Below are 10771 nucleotides of genomic sequence, written 5' to 3' on the forward strand. Positions count from 1 at the left end.
TCATCTGTGTGTTTGAATTGTGTGTAAGCATTTACAGTCTTTTTCAACTGCTTACACACAAAATCTTTACTTGTCACACAATTTCTGAAACCTGACACCAGAACCACACACCAAATTTGCAAAACAATACACTAATTCTCGGCCTTTGACTCAGTTCTAGATGTTTGCGTATCTGTTCTAGATGTTTGCTAAAGTGTTGCTACTTGGTTGCTAGGATATTCTGGGTGGTTGCTAGGCTCTTGCTATGCAGTTGCTGGGGTGTTGCTAGAGTATATGGTTGATAGAGTTTGTTCTGGGTGATTACAGACATTCCCACCTCTGTTAATAACAGAAAATCAAACATTGTATTCAAAACTGATCCGTTTTCAGTGCTTTGATATTATTGTATTTATTTCTAATGTTAAGAAATTCAAAAGTTTTTGTTGCTCTTAAACTTGCACTAAAACGTGTTATACCATCTAAGTAGCCTATGTAATTTTAATAGAACCGCATGTCTTCTTTAGTGATACAAGCTCAGAAACGTTTATAACCTGTTGAAGTTTTTTTATATTGTGTATTGACTTTGTTGTTATTTATTTTTCATTTTAAACAGTATAGATGATTACTTAATGGTAATACAATATTTGTGAACACAACTGTGTATGTCAGACCATAAATCCCCAAAAACTATGCACGGGGGCTTGCTTTGGTGTTGCCACCCCTCATAGACCCCATGCCACCCCTTTGCCACCCTAAAAATTATTTTCTAGATCTGCCCCTGCGGGGTAGCAACTGTCACCCTAAGCTGTGCCACCCCACCTGCCACCTCAGAATTATCACAGAATAAAATATAAATGTAAGCAGTGTTTCATGTGCTACTTTTCAGCCGCGGCGATGACAGAGTACGCAAAATAATGGTAAAAAACACATCTTTCAATAAACTGTGCACGATGGTTGCACGCGCACGCAGCATGACAGTGTAGTCAGCTTCAGGGGCGTCATGCACTCATTATTTTTGAGGGGACACGAGTTGGGGGGGGGGTCGTCATGTGACACACAGCAGCCACAACCAGGGGCGGATCTAGAAAATATTTTTTAGGGTGGCAAAGGGGTAGCATGGGGTCTATGAGGGCAAGACCCAATGAGCAACCCCCCATGCATAGTTTTTCAACGGTTACAAACGAAATTTGACAGTCACACGTTTGAAGGTGTACAACGTGCTACAGTTTACTGTACATATAGAATAGTTAAATTTCCATTATCTAATGTACTGGTACTGAACTGTAATTATACTGTACGTGTAAGTATAAAACCCCTGTAGATCATGATTGACTCAGCTCTCTCCTCTCTCTAATATATAAAATATATAATTATAAAAAATGCATTTTATGGTGAACGCAGTAGGCGGTATAAGCACACATGACGCGCCATTCCCACATGTGCGCCCGCGCCCGCTCTGGCTCTCACCTCATGTTTGCGGCTGAATACAAATGATCATCATAATTAATGGACAACTAGACTATATCAGGGAAAAGACATCAGCGCAGTCTGGCGCAGAGAAAATAAAAATAAAAAAGCCCAAGATGAAGCCCGTGCATCACTACGTTCATAATCCTGTGAAATCCTTTTAATGTCGGTAATAACTTCACCACCACCAACAACACATCTGACTTAATATTCTAGTTTTCATGACTTAAAATGTATTAAAACAATGAGGCAATAATGATTGGTTAATTAATAATAATCATATGGTTTCACTGAATAACACTGTTAAATACATAATGTAATACAAAATAAACAATTTGCATTATTACAAATACCTGCAAAGGGCACCAAAGGCCTGATAATTGCTGTTGTTACACTTGTTGACTTATTATTGATCAAATCCTTGTTTAATATTGACCAAACATTTAATTCAAATATCCACTTAATTTTTAATTTTTGGCCACCTTTTTGCGATAGAAATGCTACAGCCTCTTTAATTTCTTCAACAAAAACATGTGGACATCACAACCCTTACCAAAATTATCCATGGTTTTATCGTAGTAAAACTGCTTAATTTTATTTTGTGTGATTTCTGAATGCTTGAGACTATAAAATCAATCAGACAACGGTATTAATAAAATTATAGCCATAGGTAACTGTCTAGAGCTACAATTGTAATTTATAAATAATCCAATTTAATTAGTATTTTTTTTTTTTTTAAGGAGGGGGCACAACAGTGCTATTCTGCTTAGGGCACCCATTTGGCCAGCAGCGGCCCTGTTAACAATCGAGAAAACTGCAATACGACTAGATTCTTACCTAATTCTGCTATTTGTTTCCATAATCGGCACCTTATTGATTTCATGTTATTGTTACGGCTTATATCCATGATGAAAGTGGAGTGAGCGGTCGGAGAATCGGATAACCACACAATTACCCGATGCATCTCAGACATATCAGGACTAGAGGTCAAGGTCAAGGTCAGTTTATTTATATAGCACATTTAAAAACAGCTAGTGTATGCCAAAGTGCTGTACATATACAAATAAAGTAAATATAGAGATTAAGAGAATAAAAAGAAATGACTCAAAAAACACAATCAATACAAAAACACATTAACATACACCAATAGGGTTGGGTACCGTTCACATTTTGCCGGTACCCAACGGTACCTTTTTTCGGTACTTTACTCTCTGTGTAATTACAAAAACTTTTATTTCAGTGAAAAAATAAGTCCAAAAGTCTCAATTTCAACATTTTGAACAATAGGGCCCTACAAACTTTTTCTTTCTTTCTTTTTCTCCTAAACTGTACTTTTATTTTGACAGGTTGCCATGAAGTTCTGTGTGTATACAGTATGATGATGCTAGTTTTCTCAAATGAAACGGTAAAATTCTTTTATTCGTCCAAAATTGACGAATTCCGTGGCATTCCGCGCTATAGAGTAAATTACGTTTTTATGAATGGACTCCACGTCTGCGTTTTCTCAGAAACCCTATGGCCCTAGAAATGTAACCACACTTCAGAACATTTCGGCTTGCCCTGTGTGTTGTTTGAACGAGATGCAGGGGTGACCTCACATCACAGGGTTTCTCTTTCTCTCTCTGTAGCGTATGCGCCCAGATGCGTTCTCAGGTACAGAAATATGGCACCGACAGATTTAATGTGAATCTGTACTCGGTAGTACCGACGCAATTCGGTCGGTACCCTTAAAAGTTCCGAGTTCGGTACCCAACCCTATACACCAATATACATTTAATCCAAAAGCCAAGGAATACAGATAAGTCTTCAGGTGGGATTTAAAAACTGGAAGGGAATGTGCAGATCTAATTGTAGCACATGTCAAATATTATGCACTTGCAGCTAATCTTAACCTTAGGCCAGTAGGTTCGACTATGGAGATGCAATTGAAACAACAACAATTAAGTTAAAATAAATCTTTGTATTGAAAATAACTATTTGTATTGGTTTCTCTTTTTTTCTTTTTAAAAGGAAAATAAAATTAAATGATTATCAAACCATTGTCACAATTTTCTTTGTTCAATATCAGATCACAATTGCATGAATTTTCAACTCCAATGAAATTAATTGAACAATTTCACCTGACTCTCTGGTCATCTATTTGTTCAGTAGGGTGCACCCTCTAGGCTATGCAAATTCCCTAGAATACAACACTTTTGAGACCACCATAAACATTTACAATGTTCACAATTAATACATTTGACAGTTCACTCAATTAAAGTCAAAAATAACTCCTTGGTGTTGAACACAAGGCCAAATAAACAGTTAAGAAGAAAGCAGTTCAGAATTCAGTTCAAAATATTCGTTTGGAAAATTCAGTTCACAAAAGAAAAAGAAAAGTTCAGTTCAGTACATCCGTTTGAAATGTTCAGTTGAAAAAAAATGATTCAGTTCAAAAAGATTCAATCCAAAAGATTCAATTCAAAAGATTCAGTTCAGGGAATCCAAAAATCATTAGAATCGTGGAGAAATTATTCGATTCAACAGTTCCAAATTGACAAAAAAAACAACTCTTTCCGAGCAAAGTAATACTCCTGAACAGTCACTTAAACAGCTCAGCTCAGTTTATGAAACGTAGCAGGTAATCAGAACTTTCCTACCCAATTCCTCGGGTGTTGGTTGGAACCTAGCTCTCGCCACAATCAATGTTCATCTCACTGGGAAGGCTCGCCATCTTACATCGTTACGCTGAAATAAATTCAGTTCCAATGCAGGACAAAAAACCTGACCTGCATATACAACAGGCAGCTTTTAGTTCACAAAACAAATTAAATTCACAGTTTTCAGTTACACATCAATACATACACATATTTCCCTTTTTAACATTTAACAGTTATATTTTCATTGTACTTTGAAGGTTTAGATAACATCACGCTAATTTAAACAAAAAAAAATTTCATTTGTTGTCATCATCAACAAAATATAACATTAGAAAATACAATCGTTTTTTAACCATTACATCCCTTTTGTCTTGTAAAACATCAGAACTCATCAGAATCAGATCAGAATCAGAATGAGCTTTATTGCCAGGTATGTTTACACATACGAGGAATTTGTTTTCGTGACAGAAGCTTCCACAGTATAACAGAATGACAGTGACAGAACAAAAAACACAGATAATAATAAAAAAAAAAATAGAACAAGTAAATAAGGAATAAAACTATATAAAAGAGCACGCCACGGAGGAAGCCATCAGCGTCGGCGCCATCTTATATGATCAGTATTTCACTCCAAAAAAGAAATACGTTTTTCACTCTCTATCTACTGAATACATTTGTACACATTTAATCAAAATGTGTACTCACCAAATCCAAAGAAAATAAAGCATAAGAAGGTTTCTGTTTTTATCTTCTCTGACGCATTTTAACTGTCTTAGAACAACACTGCTGCGCGTTTCTCATCAGCCTCGAAGAGCTACTCCCATCCAGCAACTAGCGTGGTGGGGCGGGACTTCAATTTAGACTTCACGTAATTGGACAATCATTAAAATGTCAATCATCATACTGAAATGCTCTTCACTTAAATTATACAATTTTCCTTATATTATTTAACTAATTTCTGGTTAGTTTACTGTTTTAATAGTCTCTTTAATTATTTCCTTTTTATAATTCATTTTCTAAATTATACAGGGTTACATCCTCCCCTCTTAAAGATAAGCAAGTCCCTTTGCGCCTTGTCCTTTACTTGACTCTTCAGTTAACTCTTGGGCAGCATGAAGTTAACTCTTGGTAAGTCAGCAAGACTCATCGAATTGATCACTGCCTCACTCAAGGACTGGAACAAGTTTTGGACTACTGAGGTAAGAGGATTACCCAGCTGTGGATAATGGAATTTCTTTGGAGGTTTCGGAATTCTATTTGATCGTCTTAGGTTAACATTTTCACTTGATTCTCCATTTGTATTAATCTCCTGTTCTGTTCTTTCTTCCAGATCCTGGACATCCATGGACATATCCATCTCGTCCTCATCACCGATTGGATCGGATGATGGCAAGTATCCTCCTTCAATTTCGTTTCCTGTTGGCATAGTTTCTTGTAATTCAGAATCTGTAGGTTCATTCACTTCTGTTACCCCTCCCAAGCTCTCATCTAGAGGACACACGTTATCTGGACTGTTCACAGTCTGAGGTAATTCTGTTTCCTGAGGTAAGTTGAGTTCCTGAGGTAAGTCGGATCTCTGAGGCAAGTCTTTTTCCTTTCCATCAGCCTCTTTTGACTTGATGTCATATGCATAGGTTATCCTTGTTTCTCCCGCATGAATCCTACTGAATATGCAGATTTCATCCTCTGAATCCGATTGTTCCTCACTAAACAGTTCTCTTCTCCTTTGGCTCCGTGTCTTAGGCTTGGAGGGTTTTCCTGAATCAGGATCAGGTATACTTTCCTCAGAAGTGGTAAGGAACCCACAAGGTAATAGTAAATCCCTGTGCAACACTCGCGCAGGTGCATTCTTATCTTGGGAACGGACCTTATACACTGGTAGGTCTCCTACTCGTTCAACTACTATATGGATGGAAGGCTCCCACTTGTCTGCGAGTTTATGTTTTCCCCTGATTCGGACTTTCCTCACTAGGACTTTATCTCCAAATTCAAGAGTTGACTCCTTCACTCGTTTATCAAATCTGTCCTTATTCCTCATTGCAGGCTTTGAAGCATTTTTAGTGGCAATTCCGTAACTCTCTTCAAGTCGGGCTTTGAGATTTTGGACATATTTAGAATGTGACTCATGGATAGGTTTTTCCACAGGTAGCCCAAAGGCTAAATCCACTGGCAGTCTGGGCTGCCTCCCAAACATGAGTTCATATGGCGTGAATCCAGTTACCTAATTTTTTGTGCAATTATAGGCATGCACTAATGGTTTCACAAAGTCATGCCAATTCATCTTCTCATGCTCCTTCAAAGTAGAGACCTGCGTGGGACGGATTTTTTAGTCCCGCTCCCGCCCGCAAAAATATGTTATTTTCTCCCGCTCCCGCCCGCAATATTCAAGTTTTGTCCCACTCCCGCCCGCAAAAGCCCACAGGTAAACACATATAGCCCAAGTAGTTTTATTTTCACTGCTTCTTCCCACTACTCTGTTATTTGTTTCTCTTGCTTCCTATTTGAATATAAATAAAAAAGAAATGCAAAATAAACAAATATGTTTCGTTTTATCTAAGTTTAATTCAATGGAATGATGAACATGGACATGAACGAGGAGCTTTTCAGAACATAGAAATACAATCAGAACAGTCAAAAAATGGGCTAATAATTTTGCAATGAAACACAAATAATAATAAACGTGGATTTCTCACGTGGTAAAACAGAAAAGCATTTGGCCTAATCCTGCTTAAGAATGTGCGTTAGCCTTTTTTGCCTTTAGCAATGTCCACACTTTGAACATAAATTATCCTTATTTCTAAAAATAGGTCAATTTTCAATATTTAGCTAAATAAATAAAAATAAACTGAGTTAACTAAACAACAAATGTAGGCCTATTTAATGTGTCCATGCAGGAATAGCATGTCATTCACTGATGAGGGCTTCAGATTAATGCGTCTCTGCTCGAGTATGCGACCACAAATACTGAAAGCTCTCTCCGATGGTGTGCTGGAAGCTGGAATACAAAGTACATGGCGTGTTAATTTGCTCAATCTCGGAAATTCTTGACATCGTCTTTTCCACCACTGGAGGACATCCTTGGGCCCGTGTGCTTCTGATCCGTCCAACTTGACCTTTAAATACCCCGCTATTTCGGAATCGATTGACACGTCGCTGTTCATGGTATCATCCGCATCCTCCCATTCCGCAAAGTCTTTAAAAGCATACTTTTTTGCTGGTGGCGGTAGGTTTTCCTCTCTGTTTTCATCAAACCCCAAATCATCAACTAGAACTTTGACTGCATGAATACACAGCTTGTATTTCATTATCATCAATCATCTTTAACTGACGCAGTTTGGGAGTGAGGAATGTCGCTATTTTGTAGAGCATGTGAATTCCATTTGGTGCCAAACTTTTCGGCGACATTAGTTCGTCCAGACGTTGCACACAAGTTGATGCAATTTCAGTGAGAATGCAGTCAGTCATGGCTGCCTCGCAGTGGTTTCTTAGTTTAACGGACCACGGCAGAACTACAGACGCACTCAAGGCTGTATTGTCTGACTCCAAGTCATTGGTTGCGTCTTTGAATGGCTTCAAAAATGTCACCAGGGTTTTAAGAATATTTTTGTTGATGCACCCTACTTTGTCATAATGTTTATTTTCCAACAGGATTGTTGCAATATCGTCATACTGTTGAAACACGGAATCTAGCATTTCGAAATTAAAATTCCTTCTTGTTTCCACTGACTGCTTTAGAGACTTACTTAGCTTCACTTGCAGGCCAGAATGTTTGAAGTAGGTGACTAGTTTTTTCACGTCTTTTAGAAGGTGGCCAACTTCAGCTGTTTTGTCCATCACAGCGGACGAGAATGCATGTGAAAGCATGATGTTGAGTATATGAGCGCTACAGTTCAGTCTTGTGAAACCGCGGAGAGCTGCGATCATGTTCGCTCCTCTGTCAGTGATAAAGACAAGTTTCTTTGCCTGTGAACTATCTGTTCCAAATACTCTGAGATTTTGAAATAGTAAAGCTTGAATGTTTTCGCCGGTTTTTGAAATGCCTGCATCGAATGGTGTTGCAAAAAGCACCTTTGACACCAAGTCGTAATTTGCATCTATGTAATGTATTGTGGCTGATAGGAAAGATGTTTTTTCGATAGTTTTCGGGCCAGATGTCAGTTGTCACTGCGCAACCGTATTTCACAACTGTATCGGTCATGTCAGTGACAACAGCTCTTCTTAGTGTTTGTGCCCTTTCACTCAGATTTCGTGACAATGTCGTTGGATGTGGCAAAATTTCCTTCACATCGAATTTTCCAATCTTGGCTGCTGTGTCAACGAGGTGCTGCGCTAGTTTAAAGAAACCCTGGCCAGAGACAGTGTCATAAGGTCTTAGGTCTGCACAAACAAAGTCAACGGATTTTTTTGTCGTTTCATCTTTTAGTGTACTTGACACTTTCGACTGGCTTGCCATAAACGACAGGGAAGTTTGGCCTTTCAAAACTGTGCACACATGACGCTTCAGACCTGAAGTTCCAGACTTGTGCCCGCTGTATGCGAGTACTTTGCTGCATTTGTCGCAGCTCGCAAAGGGAAGGTGCTTTCCATCGCTGTCGCATACTATCGAAAAACATTTCCAAATATCAGATTGTCCTTTGCTTGGCTTTGTAGTTTTGTATGTTCCTTTCTTTAATATTGAACTAATATCTGCACTAAGTGATCCACCTGTGTCACGCTCTTCAGACATTTTGCCTCGGTATGGGCCTATAGCCTACACCATGCGAGAGTTTGCTTCCGACCTTGCGCCTGTAAATCGTTTTTATTTTTAGTAGTTCTTGTTGCTTTTGTGCAGTAGATGATTAATAGTTTATTTGATTTTAATAATTTAATTTTAAGATATTTCCATTTTGCGGGAGTCCCGCAAATATTTTTATTCTCCCGCAACCCGCACACACATGAGGACCTTACCGCCCGCACCCACATTTACCAATCAAATCTCGTCCCGTGCAGCACTTGGTTGCGTCAGGTCCCGCGGTACTCCCGCGGGAGTGCAGGTCTCTACTTCAAAGTACCCAGCATGTTTAAGAGTGTTCTATTGAAATGCTCTATGGGATTGCTGCGAGGATGATAGGGAGTCATCCGTACTTTGTGAATTTGTGCCATCTCGCAAAGCTCTTTGATAAATTTAGATTCAAAATCAGCTCCCTAATCACTTAGAATCCTCTCCGGGAAACTATAATGGACAATGAATCCATCCCAGAGGCACTTAGCTACAGTCTTTGCTTTTTGGTTGCTGGTGCGTAGAGCAACTGCATACTTTGTATAATGATCTGTCATGACAAGTACATTCTGGATATTACTTCGATCGGGTTCAATGGAAAGAAAGTCTATACAGAGCAACTCAAGGGGTCGTGTCACACTGGATGTTGACCAGTGGTGCAGACTTCTCAGGGACAGCTTTTCGTTTAACACAGCGTTCACATGTCTTAACCTTCTTCTCGACATCAGCACTCATCTTTGGCCAATAAAAGTGAGAACGGACAAGGTCGAGAGTGCGGTCTACTTCCATGTGGCCCATCTGATCATGCAAGCTGTCCAACACCATAGCACGGAACTTCACAGGTAACACCAATTGATAAATTGTTTGATCGTTACTCTGCCGCCGTCTGTATAGAACTCCTTCCTTCAATTCTAAGCAACTCTACTCCCTCAACAACAAGGGAATGTATGGACATTCGTATCGCACCACATGACACGGCAATTGACTTTCTTCCATGTGACTGATGACTTGATTCAAGATAACATCTTCTCTTTGTTGTCGCCGCAGGTCTATTCCAGTTAACCCGGGTACTGCGGACATATCTTCAGTCACTTCTTGAACAAAACACCCAGGAATAGCTTCCTGCTCTATTGCCAAGGACTCCACCAAAGCAACAGGAGTTCCGCATTCCTGCTGAACAAGATGTTTGTCACACACAGCATGGACAACAGCGCAGTCTATGATGACAACTTTTCCTTTACCCAAGTACTTGGCAGCGAATTGCTGTATGCGTTCTTGCTCCTTCTGTGATACCATGTCATTCACTAGCTCGCCATGGGGGCGTCTTGATAATCCATCAGCGTCCTGATTTTGCTTCCCCGATCTATAGATCAGGCTGAAAGAGAAAGTCGCCAATGCTGAGAGCCAACGATAACTTATGGCATCGAGCTTTGCAGAAGAGAGAATGTACGTGAGAGGATTACTGTCAGTTATGACAGTGAAGTGGTTGCCATACAAGTAGTCAGAGAATTTTTCCGTAACTGCCCACTTTAAGGCAAGAAACTGTAACTTATGGGCTGGATACCGGGACTCACTTTTTGAAGACCTCTGCTGGCGAAAGCTATGACTTTACTCTCTCCGTCCTGTTTCTGGTATAATGCGGCACCCAGACCTGTGGTGCTCGCATCCGTGTGGAGGGTGTAAGGCAAGGTCGGGTTGGCAAAACCAAGCACAGGAGATGTAAATTCAGCTTTCTGTAATCCACGCATCGTCTTACGTCACCGTTTTTCTTGCGTACGACTACGATCGGGGATGCAAAAGGAGACTCAGACTCTCGGATTACTCCAGACTGTTTTAACTCTTGCAAGTGCCGTCGAACAGCCGCCAGATCATGAGGGTGAATAGGACGTGCTCTTTGTTTAAACGGCGTTTCGCCAGAGAGATTTAT

This window comes from Sinocyclocheilus rhinocerous, unplaced genomic scaffold (assembly GCF_001515625.1).
Source record: "Sinocyclocheilus rhinocerous isolate Xijiao unplaced genomic scaffold, SAMN03320098_v1.1 scaffold36, whole genome shotgun sequence".
NCBI classification, from domain to species: domain Eukaryota; kingdom Metazoa; phylum Chordata; class Actinopteri; order Cypriniformes; family Cyprinidae; genus Sinocyclocheilus; species Sinocyclocheilus rhinocerous.